Genomic DNA, 23769 nt, shown 5'->3' with positions numbered 1-23769 from the left:
ATAAAATTCAGCAAAAATTCCCTAACCTTGTTAGAGAATAGATCATAGATTTTCTTTTAATGTGGGGGAGGGGGAAGGGCATACAGTGTAAACAACAAGCAATAAGGACAGAGGGGAGCTAGGATGTAATTGGTGTGTCATGCTTGTTTCTAAATCCTTACTGTGTCTGATGGACTTTTGGTGGAAAAGAGGGGAAGAGATACCAGATACCAAACAGAAGTGACCTTGATTAGCAATTGACCCCTGAGTTCACACGAGCAAAGAATCTGGGAATCACCAAGACTTGTTAATTGAGATTCAGTTGACATAAGGTGAAATGCACAGATCGAAGGGCCTGATTTAATGGGTTGTTAATAAGTGTATATGGCCACATAAGCACAACTCCAACCACTAGAACATTGTTCTCAGCCCAGGAAAATTTCCTCGGGCCCCTTCCCATAGGCCATGGCTGTTCTGACTTTGCCCGCCGTTTGATGGAATCAGGCCTTGTGTGCTCTTTGTGTTTGGCTTCTTTTGTTTGACATAATGCTTTGAGATTCACCCATGTTGTTGCCTATGTCAATTTTTGTTCCTTTTTGTGGCTGAGTAGTATTCCATTGCATCAACCTACCGCAATTTATTTATCCATTCACCTTTGATGGGTATTTGGGTTATACGGTTTGGAGATGTTAGGAACAAAGCTTCTCTGTAACATTTGTGTGTAAGTCTTTGTGATGACATGTGTTTTCATTTCCCTTCACTAAGGGCCTAAGAGAATTGCCGGGAACGGCGTGAGTGTATGTTTACATGTACTAGAAAATGCAGAACAGTTTTCCAAAGTGCTTGTACTGTTTTACACTCTCACCAGTTGTGTGTGAAGATTATTCTGGTTACTTCACATCCTCACCAACATTTGGTGATGTCTTTTTAATCTTTACCATTCCAGTAACCATAAAATGGTACTTTATGGTTTTAATTTACATTTCCTTGATGACAAACAGCAATGGTAAAAAAAAAAAAAACAAAAAACTTTTTTTCTGTACTTATCAGTGATTCATACACTTCCCACTGTAAAAATTTCACATTTTTTACCCATTTTTACTGGGTTGATTATCTTTGTATTATTGAATTATAGGAGTACTATATATATTCTGGATATACTTACTACGTCAGATGTGTGTGTGTGTGGCAATAGATAAACTATTTTTTCTGGTCTATATATCTTGCCTTTTCATTTTCTTAGCAGTATCTTTGGGCAGAACTTTTAAATTTAGATGAAACACAATTTTCAACTTTTTGTTTATTACTTTCATTTCCTCTGTTAAAAAAATATTTACTCTATGGTTGTGAGATGTTTGAGTCCAGTTTTTTTCTAGAATCTTTCCAGTTTTAGCTTTCAAGTTTAGGTCTGATACATCTTGATTTAATGACTGTGTAACATGATGTAGAGGTCAAGGTTCACCTTTTCTGATGTTATTTTTCTAGTTATTTCAGCACCATTTGATGAAAAGACTGTGCCTTTCCCCGTTTAATTACATTGGCTCCTTTGTTGAAAATCAGCTGACCATATATGTGAATATATTTCTGGGTTCTATTTTGTTTCATCGGTCTCAGTCTCTCCTTAAGCCAAAAACAAACTGTTGACTACTGTAGCTTTATAATTTTTAAATAAAGTGGGGTGAGTTCTCCAACTTTGTTATCTTTTTAAAGATTGGCCATTCTTGTTCCTTTGTATTTTCATATGAATGTTGGACTCAACTTGTCTGTTTCTACGAAACAGCCTTGAGGCTTTTAACAGGAATTGCATTGAATCTACAGATCAATTAGAGGAGAATTGACATCTTAACAGTATTGAATCTTTCAAGCAATAACTGTGGTATATCTATCCATTTATTCCTATCTTTTAAAATATCTTAGCAGTATTTTAGTTTGCAATCTAGGTCTTGCATATCTTTAGTTAAATCAGTTCCCTGTATTTTATTCTGTTACATAAGATATGGTTGATTTTTATATTAATGTTGCATTCTATGACTTTGTTAAATGTAATTATTAGTTTAAGCAGTTGTTTTGTGGTTTCCTCAATTTTTTGTATAAAGTCATGCAGTTTTTAAAAAAGGATAGGTTTATTTCCTTTTAAATCTTCATGTCTTTTATTTATTTTTCTTGCTTTATTGCCCTGGCTGTAGGTCCAGTACATGGTTGAATATCAGTGCTTAGAGCAGACATTTTTGCCTTGTTCCTAATCTTGGGAGAAAGTGTTCAAATATTTCACAAGAAAGTATGTCAACTGTAGGTTTTTCCATAGATGCTCTTTATTAGGTTTAGATAGTTGCCTTCAATTCCTGATTTATAGAGTTTTACATCATTGAATGGATGTTGAATTTTATTTATAAAGTTTCTTACCTGCCTTTATTGAATTGATCATATGGTTTTTCTCCATCTTGCTATTAATGCTGTGAATTATATTGGTTGATTGGTTTTAAGTCTTAACCTTATATACCTGGTTGTGATGTCTTATGCTTTTTATATGTTGCTGGGCCTGATTTGCCAACATTTAGTTCAAGACATCCATGCCTATCTTCATGAGGGATATTGATTAGTGATTTTATTTTCTTATACTATATTTGCTTTCTCAATTTTTTAAATCAGATTTCTGCTGGCTTCATGAAATGAGTTCAAAAAACATTTCCTCTTCGTCTATTTTATGAAAGAGTTTGTAAAATTGGCAGTATTTTTTCTTTAAATGTATGATAACATTGACTAGTAAAACCCTCTGGGCCTCATGTTTTCTTTGGGAAAAGAATTTTCATTTCAATTCAGTTTATTGAATAGATGTAAGACTATTAAGATTTTCTGTTTTATCTTGTGTCAGTTTTAGTAATTTGTGTTTTTCTACACAGCTGTCCCTTCCAACTAAGTTATCAAAATCATTGGCATAAAATTGCTTACAATGTTACTTTATTTCTTTGATGCCTGCAGAATGTTAGGTTCTGATATAGATGATTCATATTTTCTATTTTTGCTTGATCAGTATTGCCAAAAGTTTGTGAATTTTATTAGTAGGTTAAAAAAATCAATTTTCAGCTTTGTTAAATAGCTGTTGTTTATTGGCTATTTTATTGTTTTACTGCTTTTATCTTTTTTTTCCCTTCTTTCCATTACTTTGGGTTTAATTTGCTGTTTTTTAGCTATGTAAGGTGTAAATGTAGATCACTGATTTTAAACTTTTCTTCTTTTATAAACATTTAACTCTACAAATTGCCCTCTAAGCAGTGTTTTAGCTTCATCTCACAATTTATGATACATTCAACTTTCTTCTCCATGCAGTTCAAATTATTAATTTTCCTTGTGATTTCTTCTTTTACTCATGGATTATTTAGCAGTGTGTTTAGTTTTCAAATATTTGGGGCTTTTTTTAAAGACCTGATTTTTTTTTTGTCTAATTGTTTTTTATCTGCTCCTTAAAAGGAAGTATAAAAATCTACAACTATGAGCATGGATTTGTCTTTTCCTTCTTTAGTTCTGGCATTTTTTCTTCATTTAATTTGAAGCTATCTTATTAAATACATACACATTTAATATTGTTACGTCATCCTGACAATTTGCCCTTTTGTCATTATGAAATGTTCCTATAGCAATATTCATTGACTATCTTACGTGAGTGACATTAGTATAGCCCTGCCAATTTTTTGTGCTGAGTATTTGCATGGTATATCTTTTTCTGTCTTCTTACATTTAGCTTTTTGTGTTTTTGTTTAAAGTCATCTCATCTACACAGCATATAATTTTATAGATCTATATATATTAGTCCAGTCTGACACTCTCCGCCTTCTAATTGGGGTGCTTGATCCCTTTATACTTAGTGTAATTATCAGTATTGTTAAAGGTAGGTCTACTACCCAGCTATTTGTTTTCTATTTGTCTTCTCTGTTTTTGATGTTTTCTTATGCCTTTATTGCCTTCCTTTGAGACTAACAGAAAGAATAGTTATTAATAACTACAAGTATTCTTTTCATCTCGAGTATTTTCAAGATTTAAACTTGATTTTTTTCTTGTGTACCTGTGTACTTGAGACAGCGCATAAATTAAAGTTGTATTAGTCACATATAGATAACAAACTTCAACACTAAGGAGCAAAGTAATAGAGTAATTGTTACTCAGATTTTAACCATGTTTAAATTACTTAGATTCCAGTAAGATGTGTTTTTTTTTTTCACAAATATCTGATCTCAAAGATTGGTTGGTTGGAACATTTCTAATTTCCTAAATCTGGGCATCATATGCTTCGCTTTGATGCTTCTTATAGAAGCAAAATAATTGTTTTTGAGATTAGATCTCAATTTTTATTCCTATACAATTAAATTTCCTCATATTCTTCCCGCCATGTATAAAGCATTTAATTTAAATATTCAAAAATCACGTGTCAGGATTTGCATTCAAATCTGACTATCCTAATAACAAATATTTACTAAGCTAATTGTGTTACATTTTGTTAGGTGCAAAATGTTTTTTTAAAATCTAGAGAAACATCTAGTGTCTCTAAAGTGCTATTTCTAGAAATAAAAGAAGTCCTACTGTACAGTCTTTTAAAGAGTTCATGTCCAAGTTCTACAACATTTAGAGTAAGTCGTGCTTTGAAATGAACAACTTGAACAGTTGAGTGATTTAGAAAAACCATTATTTTGTTAATAATCACAAGTACCTTTTCACAAGCTAGATTAGGATAGCACGTGGGTTCATTATTCTGGCTCCATTTGCAAAATGTGAAAGTTAAACACTTAATTTTTAAGTTTAAACTGTTTTCCTTTTCAGAAGGTCACAAGATGGCGTATATTTGGATGGACACAGTAATGGCTTTAATTTTTTTTTTCAGTTTATTTTTTCCATTTATACTCATGACCTAAGGAGGGTTTAGCATTCAGTAGCCAAGGTTTAAGAATGTACTGTTGATCCACGCGGGTGGTGGCTTTGGAATTTAATTTGGTCAGCCTCTGGTTTAGCCAGACAAAGAGAAAGGAAGGTGATAGCATGCCTAGTGCTTGTTGTTGTTGGAAACGTGACCCTCCGCTTTTGAACGGTTCCCAGTTTGTCTGCAGGAGCAAGCCCTTGTGACACAGGAGAGCAGTCAGAGAGGACAGTGAGTGAACGTGGATGACAGAAGTGTCTGTACCACTCATTCATTAGGGACTCACAAAGGGGCATAGAAAGTCTGGGCTTTTGTGAGGATTGAGAGCTTCATATCAAGTGTCTGTCGGGTAATTTAATTACATGGGCATGGTAGGAATGACACAGTGGTTACATTAATAAACTGAAGCATTAAAGAATAATAGCCCAGTTATTGCTGAATTATGGGAAACACGCTGCCTGTTCATTCCTGGTGATATTAGAAGGGAGAAGGAGGGGGCTTCCCACTTTGCACTTGCGACGCATAAAGAAACAGTTTCTTGCCTCTCCAGACCTGTGGAAAACCTGGTACGGTGGAAGGTCCAAAGTCGTACCCAATAGCATAAATCTTGCTTTGTTTAAGATGCTTAAAATATCATAAGCTAAGTCTGTTTTTATGGTGCTAAGTAAAATTGACTTGGGCCAGACATAGCAGTGAGCATGTGCTGCACAAACATCTCCACGTCGCCTTTCCAGCAGATCTCAGTCCTGAGAATTCCCAGTCGTTGTCCTGGGCCTCTTGTTAATAGAATCCATTTTACACGATCACAGGCAACGAGGTTGGTAGCTTAAATGAAGTAACCTATTATTTAATAGAAACTGAAGTAGTTTTTCATCTTCACTCATCCCTTCTGGCAGACTGGAAGAAAATGCCTTTTTTCACTCCTGTAGGAGCAAGGAAAAAAGGAACACACATTTTATTTCATATCATTTTTCAAAAAACGTTTATTGAACTGTGCCAACACTGTCCCAGGAACTGTGATGTGGAAGAGGAGAGAAGAGATGAATTAAGATGTGATCCTTGATTTCAGATTCCAATAGAGGAATTTATAGTTTAGCAGCCGGCCACCTACTCTCATTTAACCCATGAAGATTTCTGTGCGTAAACTCTTAGTCTTTATCTGGTGACCCGAATTTCTTCCTGGGTTAAAAAAATATATATGTTGATGAATTTTAAAGATCTGTCCCAACTGTAAAATTCTTTGGGCCTATAAATTTGGAAAACTGTATTTCAAGGAGAAAGTAAACATTCTGCTTACACAGAAACCAACAACAGTTTCTGGAGAATGGTCCAAAAAATTACTAGTTGGTAATACAAATTATATCTTGTGCTTGGGGGTTTTAGGGAAATCTTTGCCAACTCAAATTTGATCAAACCAAATGATAGCATTCGAGGGAGCAGATGGCTTATTTTCTTCAACTAAACTAGAGTGGTCTGATTTCATGCATAAAAAACAAGTTGAAGTGCCCCTGGTCTAACACTTTAGCAAGCAGCCCATTTCCCCTGGGAAGCCGACACTTTACCCTCATAGAAGTCACCTCTGCCGTGATTCTTTAGATCAGTGGTTCTCAAGTTAAGTGTGCAACAGTGTCACATGGAAAGCTTGGTAAAACGCAGATTGTTGGGACTGAGCATCAGAATTGTGATTCTGTAGGACTGAGATGGAGCCTGGGAATCTGCTACATTTTTATCTAACTGCCCCCCAGCTGCCGCTGCTGGTTTGGGGACCACACATTGAGAAGCACTGCTTTAGACAGAATGATGATGCTCTCACGTGTTCAAAGAAGTTGCAAAATCCTCTCTACTTGAGCCAGATTGACACATAGCTCTGATGAGCAAGTTCTTCGTAATTCACAAGGGAGTTTGAAAAGAATGATGAACTAGAAACAGCATAAACCTTCATTCTGCCATGTAACAGAGACATGCCGTAAATGGAGATTGGTTTGCAGACCTAGTTCTTTGTGTCAGAACTTCTGAGCGTTCCATTGGCACCCAGAAAGGAGTCTTGTCCCATTTGCTAATTGTATCCCTTCTCACTCCCACTGTCACGTGCTACAGGCACAGAAGACGAATCTGACCATTGCCCACTGGTTCCTGTGGAGCCACAACCTTCAGAAAGAGTTGAGTCAGCAATTCCTGGCTACTTGGCCCACACTAACCACAGTTTGGCCACCAAAAATGTGGGTCAGCGAGTTACCAGAATGCCAACGCATACTGGTTATAAGGATCAGGACGCTCAAGTTGGAAACATGTGATGTTGCCACAGTTCTTAAGATGGGAAATGAGGGCAAAGGTAAACCTTGCTGTTCTTGGATTTGGTTCTGTTATGCCACCCCTTTCTAAAGCCAACTGCTGCTTACACGAGGTTATTTTTCTCTCATAAATTCTGCCAGACGGTGGTTTCATTCAAGTAGGCTTGGCTGTTGAGTTTTAGTCACATGTATCTTTATTATTCTGTTCTTTTCCTCAGAGAAAGAAATACTCAACTAAACTTTATATTGCAGACTGAAGACCCAAAATCCCTGACCTGCAATCTTAACGTAACTCATAAAACCTTCAGTGTTAAAAATGCCTCCTTTTCTGCCTTGATTTTGTCACAAAGTACAAGTAAATAATTTGATTTAAATGTTGACTGTTTTTCTCTCATGGGGAATTAGATTATTAAATAAGCTTCTAAAAATAATGAGAATTCTTTTAATTGTATTATATGGGACAAGAAATTTATAAGAAATGACAGATGCTGCTTAGTTGATATCCAGAGAGTATCTGGTTCTGGTTTCAATGTCTAGTTGAGAAATCAAGACTGAAAGAAAAATCTCAGAATATGTAATTTATCATCTAGTACCTTGCTTATAGACCTTCATCCACAATCAGAGGCTTGAAAACACGTAGTGGATTTATTTAAACTTCTTCATTGTTCCACTAAGAATCAAGGAGGCTAAATTCTAGAAATAGAGAACGTACTGAGTAACGATGAAACCATGCAGGAAAGAAAAAAAATATTTGCGTACTTGGCTAGGTTTATTGACTATTTTGTACAATACATTCTTCTTTTTCAAAGAGTATTAACCCTAAGTATGCCATGTGGTTGTGTCCATTAATATACAAAGGTGTTTTAAATTCACTTTTAATATTGAATATTTAATATGGTAAAATATATCCTAAAAATAATTTTTTTTAAAAATTGCACACATGCAGCTTTATGCCTATGGAATAGAATACATGCGTCATTTTTACGTCAGACCTCAGAGAATACTATTGCGTTCACTTCGCTTTCCTCAAAATCAAATCTCTTAAGCAGAGTGTTTGCTAGGAAGGCGCTTGTGGAAGTTGAGAGTCTGGACCTCTGGGTACGAGGAATTAGAGCTTTGGTGCCGGATTTTATGTGCTGGGCTTCTTGAAGGCCCTGAAGTGGATGCGGTTGGATTTCTAGATAGAGGTTTGGCATCCTCAGTGTCACAGTGATGTCGTCCCTGGGAGGAGAAAGAGCATTGCTTTCTTTTGTAGTAAGATGAGAGGGTTTACCCACCCTGTGGGGGGAGGTGTGTCCTGAATCACTTATGTGGTACTACAGATTTTGAGCTCCCAGCCGCCGCCTCAAAACCGTGGGGCGCTGGGAGCAACCCCCACAGAAAGTGGCGCTCCTCGTTGGTTTCATCGGCCATCTCCAGCGCAGTTTGCCAACAGACACTCAGATTGCACCTGCCCCCCCATTTTTAAAAATTAAAACTATTTTAAAAATTTAAAGGTATTTTCTCTAGAAGGCCATACTTCATTAGTTAAAAACAAACAAAACAGTCAATGGAATCCTATGATTAAAACTCCAAAGTCAACAAGGTGACTTCAGAGAACAATAAAACCACAAAGTGGACTCGATGGCAAGAAGGAAAACTCCTCTATTTTTATATTTTCCTACAGAGAAATAAGTACTAAGAATCTGTTTGAAAGTCCCAGTTCCAATGACACCCCATTCATGAGGCATTTTGGGTTTTCCCAGCTGGAAGTGATCTTACCGTTGTCCTGTGAACGGAGGAGCACCCAGGCCTCTCTCACTGAATTATGCTATTTGGCTGCATGTTCTCAAGGTCCTTGGACATGTCTTACCTCCTTTCTTAGACTCTAAATAAGCTCCTTCAGCAAGAGCATCATGTTGGACATCCCTGTGCTCCCCAGGAAGGCCAGCATCTTATTCTGACAGTGCTCCCAACTACACACTGAATAAGCATATGGATGGGGACAGGCTACACAATCTGCAGAGCCCTCTGCAAAATGAGAATGCGGGGCCCTTTGTTTAAAAATTAAGAATTTCAGGATGGCGATTGCAGAGCATTAAACCGAGCGTGGGATCCTTTAAAGCACAGGGCCCTATGCACGCTGGCCTCACAGGTGTATAGCTGAATGGATGATCTCTTAATCATTCATGTACCCAGCCAAAGCCATGGTTTTCGGTTGTCTAGTCATAGCTCCAGCTTTAAAACAAACAGCAACAACGAGAAAGAAAAACACACTAAGCCAGGAGACGAAGGTTTTTGTTTCCTTGAAACAATTGTATTTTGTCTCTTTTACTCATCACTTCTGTTTAAACAGATGATTCCTTAATATCTCATTGATTAGCAGACATCATTGAAGATACTCAAGCCAACAGTATGCTTTTTACCAAAAGTTCAATCAGCATGCAGTGTGCTTCAGCTGTCTCCTTTTGCTGCCCCTTAGTAATTTTTAGCTGTTTTTTTTTTTTTTTAAATACAGGTACTGGGGATTGAACCCAGGACCTCGTGCATGCTAAGCTCTACCACTGAGCTATACCCTCCCTCCTTTTACCTGTTTTAAGTTATAGGTAGTTTAGATATTTTGACTGTGGATCCAGAACTGGTAAATGAAGTAAAGAAACTACTCCTTTAATGAAATACCACTGTTTTCTTAAACTTTCTCAAATGACTCTTTTAAAATCAATTTTTGGCCTTACTGTGTATTTCTCAGAAGCCTGGGAATGCCAATGTGATGTGTGTGTTTTGTAACAATTCCTGTTATGATTTTTAGTAGGGGCATCACAGAGGGTTGAATAAAGCTGAATGTCATAGCATCCTTCATTCTCGAGTGAAGCTTGTTTATACAAGTCTGCGAGAGGGGAGCTCTCCAAAAGGAAAATGGGAACGCAGAATCTGCCCTGGAAAAATTCAGCCGCTAGAAATGTGGTCTTGTCCAGATAGCGAGAAAATAATTGTCTCCAGGTTTGATGAAGGGTTTATAGCGCTAACATTTTAGGATGAAATACAGCTGGTTTCAAATTCCACTGTCAACTCAGAATCAAGCTAATTTCATGTGGTTTGGGGTTTTGCAACTACTTTTTTGCAGAGTACTTCTCAGGACTTTGTGTTCCAGAAACACCCTTGAGCTCCCTGCCCCCCCTCCCCGCCGCCCCCCAAAATTACTTCAGCCCCAGTAGGAAACTTCCTGGGCAGCATTACTGATTCTCCCCAGCAGAGGGCACCATTACACCTCCATCCATTCTTTATATCCTCAACTTCAGCAAACCCCTTTAAGAGGTTCTTTAAATCTTCAATCTGGACACAGTCTTTCTGATAAGGTTGGGGGCGTGGGGGAAACTGGCAAGAAAAGGACAGTTACACTTTCGAGAAACAACAGCTTCTGCGTTTCTAACGAGGGCTCACAGTGTCGCAGGGTGCTGTGAGGATTCATCCTTAGAAAAACTGAATTCGAGGTATGAATTGGGCTGGGTTTCTGACTGCCTAGCCTCCCTTTGTTCCTGTCCATTTTCTGAGCTAGCTCTCCAGTCATCTCAGAAATTCTTTTTCTGCTTAAATAAGTAAATAAGTAATAAAAACTAGCATGATAAGATAAATTTCAGTTTCCCCATGAGGGCTGATACTCATTAACCCTGCAGCTTAAACTACAGGATGTTTCTCAACCAGGGAAGGTGTTTTTGCTGCCTTCGAGGCTGGTTTGGTGGGAGAGAACAATTGACTAATTCCTGTTTGTCTTAGATTTTTATTTACCCCGGGGGCATGGTCCTTTGTGTACTTGAGGACTATTGTAAAGATTTATCATCTCTAGTTGATTAATAAATAAGTGGTCAGCATTACTAAATATCCGGATCATATAGTATATACCTAATGGAATTTTTGAGACTCCAAATTCACATTTGCTTATATAATTTGCTATATGTTTATAATAGCAGCATGTACTTCAGTGGGATAAGCCAGTGGAGTGTACCCTTTTATAGGGCAAAAGAAAATACTGGAACTAGAAGGAGCTTTTGAGAAATTTATGTCGCCTTTCTCCCAACTCTGGACAAGAAGCATCACCTTTGATACGATTTTTACACAGCCATGTGCTTACTTTTAAAATTGTACCTGGCATAGGATAAAATATTTTTCTTAACCTTGCATTTGCACAGAGGTCTAAAGATATGGCCGAAAAACTCTGTGGGTGGCAATTTGAAAACATTTCTCTGCATAATCCCTGAAATAGCAAGCCTGTGCCCTACAAAAGAAAGTATTCTGTTTTGAGTGCAAGACAATCGATTTGGCCTTACTTTTCAGAAAGATATGTTTTTAGATTTAATCTCCTTTGCCCAAGAAAGCAATTCTTGGTTTTTGCCAGCATCGTATGTTAAGGAAGTCTTTTGCCCCCATAATCGTTATATTTCCAAGTTGAATTTGGGTGATAGGAAATTTGATTCTGTGTTTGGGGCACCGAATGACCACGGAAAACATTTGTCGATTGATTGATGTTGTTGAAACATTAGCAAAGAAGGCTGTATCTTGAGATCTGGTAAGCCAGAAGCTCACAAAAATATACTTTATATGAATTTGTCTCGAAGGTTGGAACATACAGACCTTTTACATCTGTTATTACTCAGTCCTTTGTGTACGGTATTGGATTAATTACTCTTTAATTCACACTGTAGAAAGCTGTCCTTTAGTTCTGACTACAGAGAAGTCTGTCTATTCGTATGCATATGTATATAGAAAATACCGTATTTAACACGAGAAAACCTCAACATCTAACTTCATTTTTGAGGGGGAGAAAACCAACTTTCCAGCACGTGCCAATTAAATTAGCGTGTTAAAAGTTGCAATACACACTGTATACACAGGAGACTATTGTGTCTTGATTAGATAAAATTAGAACAATAAACACTTTTTTGAATTTGTCATATTTTAATGATAGAGTTTTATTTAGTGAAAGCTTGGCATTCTCTGTATTATCACTAATTGCTTTAGTAGCTTTTTTCCCCCTTAGATCTGATGATATTGTTCCCTTATGCTCACGTCTTGGCAGGCTCCTTGGATAGCAAATCTTTCAAGCCCTACCAGACATGGCTTCATTTTTACCCTCTTTCCATTATGTTGGGAGTATTATAAATGAGGTTATTGGCATGTTATCTGTGACTGACTTTTATCCTTGGCTCTCTAGAAACATGAGCTACAGTTAAATACTCAACGCTGCTAATACAATGGAAACGCAAACCGTGGTAGAATGTTCCAGGTTCAATTAACAAAGATAGATTGCTCATGAATTGTGTGCTAGTTCCACACAAGATCTCAGCAACTGTCAAAGATTTTCTTAGAAGAGGGATTCTTCTTTTGAGCATGAAGGCCCTGTGATCTGTGTAGATTCCCCAGCTCCATGGTCACCTCGCTGAGGGCTTCTTTAGAATTGAGGGTCTTTCATGCCATCTCCCATCAACTTCAACCTGAGCTTCACTTGCAGAAAGGCGTGTTTCTCCCGGGCTGGGCTGCTGGCATGATGATGAGTGTTTCTGGGTGTTTACTTGCCAAGGACTGGCACAAAAGAAGGCTTTCCCCTCCCCACTCCCTGAATTGTACTTTCATTTTCTTCTAAAAGTAGTCTTTTCAAAATGCAAAGAGAAAGCATCTTGCTCTGGAATCTGTCAGAAGGAATTCTGCCAGAGCAGAAAATTCCAAGTGTTCTAAGTACAGTGGTGCCCCTGGGAAGAAAGAATGGTTAAACCAGGGCAGTGCCTATGGTAGTAACTGGAAACTGGGCACTTCCTTCCCTCTGCACTCCAAGTCCTGTTGTCACAAGGTGCAAAAATGCCAACATAAATGATGACGTTTTTTTCAGAGCTTGACATGGAGATGAATGCAGATGTGATAGGAAGAATTAACCATTTCCCTCTTTAATCACGAAAAGACTGAATGTGTCCAGGAAGAGAGGGTCCCCATCGCCCCTGGCCCGAAACTTACTAAATGGACCATCTCAACTAGTGAACTTTAAGTCTACATATTCATGAGATCACTAGATGCACTGGAGACAAGATTCTAAGTGAAAACCGCCAAATCAAGATTCTGTATTTTTTAAATTGAAGTATAGTTGATTTACAATGTTGTTAGTTTCTGGTGTACAGCAAAGTGATTCAGTTACACATATAGATCTGTTCTTTTTCATATTCTTTTTCATTATAGATTATGACAAGATAGTTAATATAGTTCCCCGTGCTATACAGTAGGACATTGTTGTTTTATATATAGTAGTTAGTACCTGCAAATCCCAAACTTCTAGCTTATCCCTCCCCACCTTTCCCCTTTGGTAACCATAAGTTTGCTTTTCTATGTCTGTGAGCCTGTTTCTGTTTTGTGAATAAGTTTATTTCTGTCACTTTTTTAGATTCCACATATAAGTGATATCATGTGGTATTTGTCTTCGTTTGAGTTCACTTAGTGTGATAATCTCTAGGTCCATCCATGTTGCTGTAAACGGCATTATTTCATTCTTTTTTATGGCTGAGTAGTATTCCCTCATATAAATATACCACATCTTCTTTATCTAGTCATCTGTTGATGGACATTTAAGTTGTTTCCATGTCTTGGCTATTGTAAATGGTGCTGCTATGAACATTGGGGTGCATGTGTCTTTTTGAATTAGTTTTCTCTGGATATATGCCCAGGAGTGGAATTGCTGGATTATATGGGAACCCTATTTTTAGTTTTTTGAGGAATCTCCATACTGTTTTGCATAGTGGCTGCACCAAACTACATTCCCACCAACAGTGTAGGAGGGTTCTCTTTTCTCCACACCCTCTTCAGCATTCAGATTTTGTATTTTTAAATTAAGTTGTTGAGGTTAAGGGAATATAGTGAATTCTTCTTGAGTAACACAAACCTAGAACTTTCTTAAGAAATCGTCTGTTTTTCTACATCTTCTCTATCCCACCATCACTTTTTTTTAGCTAAAGTTGTTTTGAACTTGGACTTGTTGTTGACATCACCTAGGAGACGTGGTCAATCACAGTAAGCCCACCGTCAGTTTCAGATTTAGTACGTCTGGAGTGGGGCCTCATAATGTCATCTGTAACAAGTTCCCAGGTGATGCAGCCACTGCTGATCTGGGGACCACACTTTGAGAACCACCGAGCTCCAGTCTCACCATACAGTGGTCTCTTGTTCTGTCAGCCTTGCAGAAGATTTCAGCTGATCTGAAAGAAAAATTTCCAATAGGAATCCTCCTTAACCCCTCACCTGATAATTAGAATGAAATGACAAAGTAAAGCAACCAAACCTTACATGATTTTTTCTCCAACCTAAAAATGTATCCAGTGGTTTCCTGAAGAGAAAGGGGACATTTCTCATTCTTCCTCTTCATAGTTTCTTGTAGTTTCTTTCCTCAACAACTGTCTTTCAGAACTCCAATGTTACTGAGGCACTATCCCTCTATAGAAGTTTCCTGAAGAAGAAATCGAAGACTTCTCCCTATAATCTAGGCTAGAGTTGAATCTTGAGATCACATGTTCTCACAGCTGATAATCCTTGAAATGATAATTCAGATATCAACTTTGAATCTAACAAACTGAATTTGAAGTACATTAAATCAGAGTTGCTCAGCCTTGGCACTGTTGACATTTAGGGCTGGTAATTCTCTGACATGAGAGGTTGTCCACGGCATGGCAGGACTGTGTGGTGGCATCCCTGGTCCTGGTCTCCACTCATCAGGTGCCAGTGGACCTCCATCCCAGCTATCACAACCAAGCATGTTCCAAACAGCGTCAGATGTCCCCTCCAAGGTAAAATCACTCCTGGTTGAGAACCACTAAGTTAAATCATTCACAAAGTCATTGAAGTGTAGAAAAGAAAGAGAAGGTACTTTCATAAGGACGTGCTACTGTAACTCAGTTGAACTTCACTTTCAGTGCAAATCTTCATATACTCTCTACTGCATCTTGACCCTTTGCCTCATCGACTCAATGATCCTGACATTTACTCTTTCTTTTTCTGTCCCAGAAGGGAAATACATGAAAAGAGAAGAAAACCACAATTTAAATACAGTGTTATTTTATTTGGGGCCACTTGAAAGAGGCATGGCCTGAATTCCTAAGCTCCTAATATTGTATATGGGATCAGTATGGTTGGGAGTGTTTAAATCACGTTTCACATCACGTACAGCTCGATGTGTTTTATTAATTTATAATTATTGGAGCGGTTTGTTGGACTTTAATAGTCATTGTAAAAGCTCAAACATCACAGGAGCTTGAAAGAGGTCCATTAATAATTTGAAACTTGTCAGACCATTCTGGGCATAGACTGAGCTCTGAAGTTCCTCTCGCTAATTTAATAGTTACTTGGGGGCTTTCTACTTACGACGATACAGAAAACTCTCGTTAATGGACTGTCACTTTCCTTGACAAGAAGACTTGTTCATCCTGGCTTCTTAGACGGTCATGAAAATAGCTCATTAACACACTAGAGAGTCTGACATAAGGTAGGAAGGGCGTTGAAAGATTGTTCTGCGTAACCCATGTGCTTTCGTCTCTCCACTGCTTTGGGCCTGGGTCAGGGAGTGGAGGTGTGGGGAAGAGGTGCCACAGAATCGTCACTGAGGGGGAGAAAAGAGGAAGAGCTACTTAATGAGTTGAGCAGTCACCCGGAAGTTGGGGACATGGCTGGTTTGTCTCCCACAGTTAGGGTGACAATATTTCCGGAGTACAATCAAGGCACATGGTTACTTCTGGATGTGAAAAGCATCTGGCAAAGGGAGATTGGAAGCCGACCTATTAGAATTTTCCATGATATTTATGCGGATTGCATAAGAGGGCAAAAGAGGAGAATATAGAAAATCATTACTCTCCCACACATGGCTACTGTGATCGGAGACTGGGTGTCCAATGCCTGAGAGTGATCAGTGATGGATCAGTGTTTGGTGGGGGGCGAGGAATAGAAGGAAGAAGAAGAGGAGGAAAGAAGGAAGGAAATTCAGAAAAATGCCCTGTTCTCCTCCAAAGTAGGGAATGGCCTGGCTAGAAACTCTTAAATAACTCTGATACAGTTGGTGAGATGGCAAGTAAATAGAAGTTTTAAGGAAAGTACTTCATCATCTGTATAGAAACACCCATAAAAATATATATCCTATTACCAATCAGTCCTACTTCTAGGAATTTATCCCAAGGAAGTAACTGGGCAAATTGCTAACATGAATATGAACTGATGTTGGTAGTAGGAATCCATATTAGAGCCAAAAGACTGTAAACCATCTAAAGGGCCAACGAAAGTGGATTGGCTGAAATCATGTAAGGTTGTATACACAGCCATACAGTGAAATATTACATAGCAGTTAAAAATGATAATGATACTATAAAAGGACAGATTATGAGTGGTATATGTAGAATAATCTCACTTTAAAATATTTTTATATTTAAATGGAAAAGCTCTGGAAGTTTACACAATAAATTGCTACCAGTGATTGGAAGGTGGGCTACCTCCTAAGTTGTTTTGATTTACTTCCTTGGGTTTTCTAGTAGTTCAACAATGACTGTGAATTACTTGAGTAAAAAAAAACCCCAGTATTTTAAAACTAATTCAGTGTGTGTCCACCTCATCCATTTATCCTCATCACTGATGGGTTAACCAGTTAATATAGTAACAGCCTTTTCTCAAGAGTCATTCGAAGGGACTCATGCGTTTGTTAGCTATGTTATTTCACTATACACAGGTTTTGATCTCAAAGACATGATTGTTGCCTAATAATTAATATACTTATTAATTTATGTAATGTATTAATTAAAACTATAAAATACAATCTTATCACTCTAAACAGGGAAAAGCTGGGCTGCTGCTTATTTTGGTGTAACTTCTGGGCCAAATCAAATCAGCAGGCGCATAAAATCGGTCATGCACTTCTATAAGGGAGAAATCGTGGATGGCCGCTTTCTTCTAAAGGACAGAGCTGAAAACCCTAGCTCCCGTAGCCACCTAAACCCTTTGCTGGCATACAGCTTTGGCTGCCTCTCGACCACCCCATCAGTGAGCCCCACCTAAATTTCCTGCCCTAGGAATTCTGTCTTTGCCAGCAGTGAGTTCCCACACCTGTAATAACAATTGACCATGAATGTTGGACCGCCAGGTAGCTTCTTTCCCCCAGAGGACTCCAGACATATAATCTTTCCCAATGGTTAGACCCATAAATTCAGGGCAGTTAAATTGCGTTGTCTCATTTAGAAGTGAAAAATCACTTAAAAAAAAAAAAAGAATCTGCTGTCTTCCTCTCTTCTCACATCCCACATACACTCCCTCCTCCAACCTTCTCCAGACTTTCTGACTTTATCACTTCCTTTCCTGAAGTATGTCTTTTGAATAAAAATCATCTTTGCAGTTAAAAGATGAATGTACTAACGAACAAAATAAGGAAGGTTTACCTGGCTCTTAGAATCTGTCACAAGAGGATTACAGCTTCCAAAATGGCATGCCATCTGAAAATGTAGAGGGTTCCAAAGAAGGGACCCCGGGATAGTTAATAAATAGCATGTGAATTCTGTACCATGTAAGTGAATCCACTTGTATAAATTCGGACTGGAGTTTAAATTTCAGTGGGTGACAACTATGATGGTGGTCAGAATTTGCTAACTGCTTCTGGCTGCCTTCACTCAAATAATTTTCCTCTACTTTCAGAAACTTGTCAAGTCACCAAATTCTTTCTTAGACAAATGAGCCAGAAAGGGCAAAACTCGCCTAACCCGCCTGCAGCCTGCTGTTCCCTCTCCCCGATATTAAAAGATTCTGAACTCTGTGATATCAACCATGCAGTTCATTGCTCACATGATACTTGTAATGCTGGAAAAGGAAAGATACTGTCAGCCAACAACTTCTTTCTATTTTGTGACGCCAATGACTGAACTATCTTTTAGGTTATTGTTATTGTTGAAAATCAATGCAGTCAATCACTTAATTGTTGGACAGTGTTGGTTTTTAGACAGTGTCAGTTTTTAGGTTAAAAACTTCTTGAGAACTCACATCAAAGAGTGCTAGAGGTCAGAATATTAAAGATTTTTAATTACCTCAAAATAACTCCCTTTGAATGATTTTATTCCATTAAGTATTTCCCCATCCAATTTATTGGAGGGTTCCTCAGCAGGACACAGCTAACTTCTTACAAAGGATATGTTCTCAGAAAGCTAAGTCTTAAGGTTGGACCTTAAGAAACGGCCATTTTTGCCGGTGAGAATGGTTGGATGTTGACAATTTCGTACTGTTCAAAGTCAATATGTGAAAATAATTTTTATAAATCAAAATTTTTTTCTGGGCTCCAGGGAAAAGTCACTGTTAAATACATTTTATAGTGAATGTTGAGGTAAAAAGAGTGGTATCCTTTTTAAATGTAATGACGAATTTAGCCTTCTGCTTCTGTGTTCTGCTTGCTTAAAGCAGGGCATACCCATTGTCTGAGAAACATAAATGGAGAAGGGAAAAGCTAGTGTTGTTTCTCTCTTCACAGTGAGGCTTGTAGGTTCTCACTCCAAAAATACTACCAGGATTGCTTTGGAAAAGTCAGTCTCTTTAGTTGCACTTTCTTGTTTCTCCCAAGAATTTCTGTTTTCTAATAGAAGTCAAGCAGCCTAACGGGAAATGAACCAGTGTGTGCTTTAGCTCAGAGACTGGGGCCCTCTCTTCAACGCTCCTTTTCTCTCTGACCAGCTAACCATCTTCCTCTGCCCCAAACCCCCATGAAGCTTGGAATAAACTGCTTTGTATCCTGAATCGTGCAGAGTGCACCCTGACTACTTAAGAATAGGAATTACTTTGTCGTCATTCAGCTAATTCTTTTTTTAACCTCACTGGATTAAAAAAAAAAAAAACACAAATTATTTATACATGTGTGAACCACTAGCCCACATTTCACTCCCCTAAAATAAAATTAGTTTCATAGAATAGACATTTTAAATAATGAATAAATGTTAATATCTTGGCAGGCAATGCCCAGACATTCATTTTTATGATTTGAATAAATCCTAAAAAAAATAGAACCTAAGATATTCATCTGTATCAGTAAAATGACCAGATAATTTCTACTAGCCATTTTCCCATTAGCTGATTTATGATTATATCTCTTTATTCACTAGTAAGGTCTTGACATTGAAAGATTCATTCACATAGCGCTAGCAACGCGCTGCATTTATTTAAACCACACTTGGCTAGTGGTATATAAATAATCTCCCCCAAACCATATTGATTTCCCAAAGGGAATATTAAATGCTAAATAACTTCACAGATTGGAAGCAGTCCTGTCTCTGCCTTCATTTTTGATATAATCAAAAATGATGACATTGTAGCTAGCTTATTTTTAATAATTCACACATTGAGAGCAAAAGAAAATATTACACCATTGCTGGGGGACGTGAACTTATACTACATAGCACATTCGCATTTCTTTAACGAATGATAACGGATTGACCACATCAGGACTTCTGCCAGGTATTAAGAACGTGTCTATTCATAATGAGGCTATAAATTAGCATAGTGTATTATTCTTCAGATAGCAGATACATACATAGCTCAAAGTCTTTGGGAAGAATGTAGCTTACATGTCTTTCGTGAGTCCCCACAGAATCTTTATAAAGTAGATAATATCCTGATTTTGTAAGTCAGAAAATGAGACAATGTACAGCTCTTGGGCAATGAAAATGATTTTGACTAGATTGGCAAAGCTTGACTGTGTACGTTCACTAAACAGTTCTCCTTACCCTCCAGACACATTTCCTAGCCCCCTTTTATCTAGCCATAGTTACGTACCCGAGTTCTTCCCGATAGAGAATCAGAATTCTAGTCCCAGTTTGTAAAAACCTCCATTGCGATCCGCACACTCTCGTTTCCCTTTTCAATGGTGAAAGAGAATTCCAGATATCTAAAGAAAGGCAGAACTGTGAGGTTGTCGAAGCCTGGGTCCCTAAGTCTCAGTGCAGACGGGAGCATCCCAGAAGACCTGACAGAGGAGGATCATCCATGTGGCTCTGCTGTGGGAACAAGAACTAAGTTTTCACCGTGTGATTTTGAGATTGCACTGGTTAACCTACCAGGGCTAATACCACCGGCAACCTGAAAATACTGTGATAAACCTGAAATGTTGAATCTAACAGCCCTGATTCTAGCCTCCCCCTCGGGGCTTTCCTCACCTGCCCAGTTGTAGAACTACAGTCAACCCCAACTATAATGTGAGTCACTACTGTGTCTTTATGTCCCTTTCAATTCTGGGGGGAAACATTGTGATTAATTTAAGGGATAATCTGTTTCACGTAAGTTGACTCTGAAACATATTTCTGTAGAGCAAATCTTACTGACTTCCTTGTCCAAACTAGAGATAGTTCCACCAAGAAAGCCTTCACTAGAGTAATGTGAGACTTTTTGGTGAGATGGTAGCTACATGTCGGGCCCTACATTATGGCAGATGATTTGGGTTTTTTTGTTTGTTTTTTAAAGGGAAACTGTGTCTTAAAGGGGCCTTGGGCTTAGTAGGAATTTCCCAGTTCCTTAAGCACAAGGCTCTTAATATGGTACTCAGAGAGCAGTGGTTCTTATTCACGGCAGTTTCCTCCCCAGAGGAATTCCTGGCAATTCCTGGAGACATTTTTGACTGTCACAACCTGATACCTAATGGGTGGTGACCAGGGACACTGCCCAATGTGGTACAGTGCACAGGACAGCTCTCCATAGCAGAGAACTGTCCAGCTGTAAATGTCGACAGCCCTGAGGTTAAGAAACCCTAGGCTGAGTTGCGAGCTTCATGAGGTCAAGGGCCGTGTCTGTGTTACTGCATCTTCAAGTCACAAAGGGCTTGAAATATAGTGAGTACTTAGTAAAATTTGTTCAGTTATTTAATGGGCTGAGCCCCTCCCAGTCAGCAAAGTGGCAGTAGGTAAAGCAAGATTTGGCTTTGGAACCTTAGCTCTACTGCTCAGTAGGAATGTGTATTGAGCAAGTTACTCTACCTTTTTAGGTCTGGGTCTCTTCATCTGTGAACTAGGGGTCATAACAGTACCAATTTCATGGAGCTGTTGTAAAGATTAAGTGAGATAAAGCATGTAGAATGCTCAGCACAGTGGCTGAGATGCTTTTGATAAATACTAACTTTCATTATCGTTAAGAGGAAAGAAACCAATGTTTCCTGGACTTGTGTCATGTGCCAGGTACAGAGTTAAGGACGTACACCATCTCATTCAGTCTTCTTGACAATATCTGTGGAGTAGGACTGTTTGTTTCCATTTCACAGAAGAGGCAACTGGGTTTTAAAGATGTCAAGCATCCCACCCAAGATCAGAGATATTAAGAGGCATAAACTGTGGGAATCGTAAGACTCCAAAGCCCAGCTTCCCTCCATCAAAACACACTGATTTCTTTATGAAACCCCTGAACCTCACTACCTTCTGTACAATCAAAGGGTGTAAAGCCAGTCCCTTTTAAGTGGTATTGACAATGTTTATTGAGCTAGGTGGCAATAGCCCCCTTTCCAGAGCTTTCATGTAATGTGTAATGAACTCTGGCCAGCACTTTAGTGGGTTATAAAATCATCGATCCTATATTGTACCATTCCATGAAAGTCAAAGTTGCAAATATTAGGTTTACTGGAAAGGAGAAATACCTATATTCATCTGTAACTTTCTGCCTTCCCTGTTTCATATGCTGGATCCTAAGCTTATTACAATCACACACTGTATTCTACTACTTCTGTGGTCATTCCTCACTCAGTGCTCCTAGCAAGGGTAGGATGGATTTCTAAGAGCAAACCTACTGCCATACTGCCTGGGAAAAAACCACATTTACTTCCCTAGATACAGTTTTCATAGTTGTCTCAGTTTTTAAGATGCAAAAAAAGGCACCCTGGGGTGCTATAAAACTTAGATTGGCTTCATGCTAATAAAGGGTTTTCATAAAGCCTCAAATTTCCTATTAAAGCTTATCCACCATCAATCTCATACTTAACAAGATAGAGCAAATTTCATTTAACAGTGCTTTGAGAATCAGAACAAAATCAAATCACAAAAGAAAGGAGCCTAGGTGATTATAATCTTTCTTTTTTTTCCTTTCTTTCTCTCATTCTTTGAGTTTAATACTTCTCAACTCATCTTTTTTCAGTAATACTCGTCAGTACAATAGTGTGTAGATTCTATTGTTACTTTTACTGATACACACATGCTATGTCAGCTTGATAGAGCTTTGCTGACTTCCCAAAAGCAAATCACAACAACCTTTAGAAGGTTCTGGAGGCTCATAAAGACTAGAGAGACAAAGCTACCAGTGATGGGACTAGTGGGAAGCCATTTTGAATACAATCGTTTCCTCGGACATGCCGCCAACAACCACAACACTCGGTAGCAATGCAGGGGTCCCTGGGCTCTCATTGAACTGTGTTTTTCTTTAGAAAAAAAATCAAGAAAACTTTGACTTGCTAAAGGTATGATAAGTGAAGCTTAAAGCTAAATGTGTCTTTAAAGTGTCCTAATTATTTGGAAAGAACTAAGGTATAAACAAAAGATTTTGTAACCACCTCAGAAACCAAGGTGATTGATAGAAAGGTTACAGTGCCTGCTGGACAAGGCACTGGGTGAAGAAAGGGGATGGACTGAGTATTTCACTAGACACTGGTTTTAAAGGGTTCATTTACATCTTCTTTTCCTGTGAAGCTAACACCATATGGTTTTGGTACAATAGGCAATCACTAGTCTAACAACAAAAATTATATTATAAAAGCTCTCCAAAATACATTTAAGCGATGTTTTGGCAGTAGACTTGTTTTAGTGATTTATATTAGGGTAAATCTCATTCCCATTCATCAGAACTTGGAGGTGAAATAAAACTGGCATTTAGTCTTTATGGATTGATTTGAAAAGAAAAAGGAACTCTTTTGAACCCACCAGAGGAAAAGAAGGAATCGTTATGAACAAAGCTTATCTTAGTTTAAGCTCTCTTCTCTCCTTTCTTTTCCTCTTTCCTACCCTTTCTCTCTCCCATCCTCCCTCAAAGGTGAAAATGGTTGGGGTATTGGTCCAAGATGTAATAAAGGAATTTGAAGTAATTGCTTTTAACTGGCTTTCTCAAAGTGACTTATTTCAGATGTCCACACGCTGTAGGTACCATGGTCACATAAGTCGAGGAAACCCTTGAACAAAATTATACAGGTATCTTTGTACAGGACCTTTCAGTGGCTTTATGATGGCCACCTTTCTTGGTTTTATTATGTCCGTAACAGGAAGCATCTCAAGGAAACATACTTCAGAAGCTGCTGCATGTGGCAAAGGTTGTGAGACAAGTGTGTCTACCCTTCAGGGAACTCTTTAGCTTATATGCAGTCCAGACACTGAGGAGGACTCCTTGTGCCCAAGATGGAGATATAATTATAGATTAAGAAGCACGTCATTTTTCAACGAAGATAGCTCCTAAAATACATAATTACACATAGAGAGGAGTATTCTTTATAGTTAGATTAACAATATCATGTTAAAAAAATTTTAAACACCTTTTTGTGGCATGATTCCTGTACAGTAAACTGCACATATTTCAGATGTACAGTTCGATGAGTTTTGATAGATGTATATACCC

At 38.2% G+C, this 23769-nt stretch overlaps 1 protein-coding gene across 3 annotated transcripts in view; it reads left to right on the top strand.

Moving 5' to 3' along the window:
• Positions 1–23769, top strand: part of MID1 (midline 1) — a 559519-nt gene that overhangs the window by 312167 nt on the left and 223583 nt on the right. The window contains exon 1 of one of the 3 annotated variants that reach the window (XM_045525028.2): positions 10548–10646. The exons of the other annotated variants lie outside the window; for them this stretch is intronic. The gene's annotated coding sequence lies outside the window, so the exon portion shown is untranslated. Of the gene's footprint in view, positions 1–10547; positions 10647–23769 lie in introns of those variants that run through there. 3 annotated transcript variants of the gene reach the window in all.

This window comes from Camelus bactrianus, chromosome X (assembly GCF_048773025.1).
Source record: "Camelus bactrianus isolate YW-2024 breed Bactrian camel chromosome X, ASM4877302v1, whole genome shotgun sequence".
In the NCBI taxonomy this organism is placed as follows: domain Eukaryota; kingdom Metazoa; phylum Chordata; class Mammalia; order Artiodactyla; family Camelidae; genus Camelus; species Camelus bactrianus.
The sequence above is the reverse complement of the archived record's forward strand: the minus strand, read 5'-3'. Positions and strand labels throughout refer to the sequence as shown.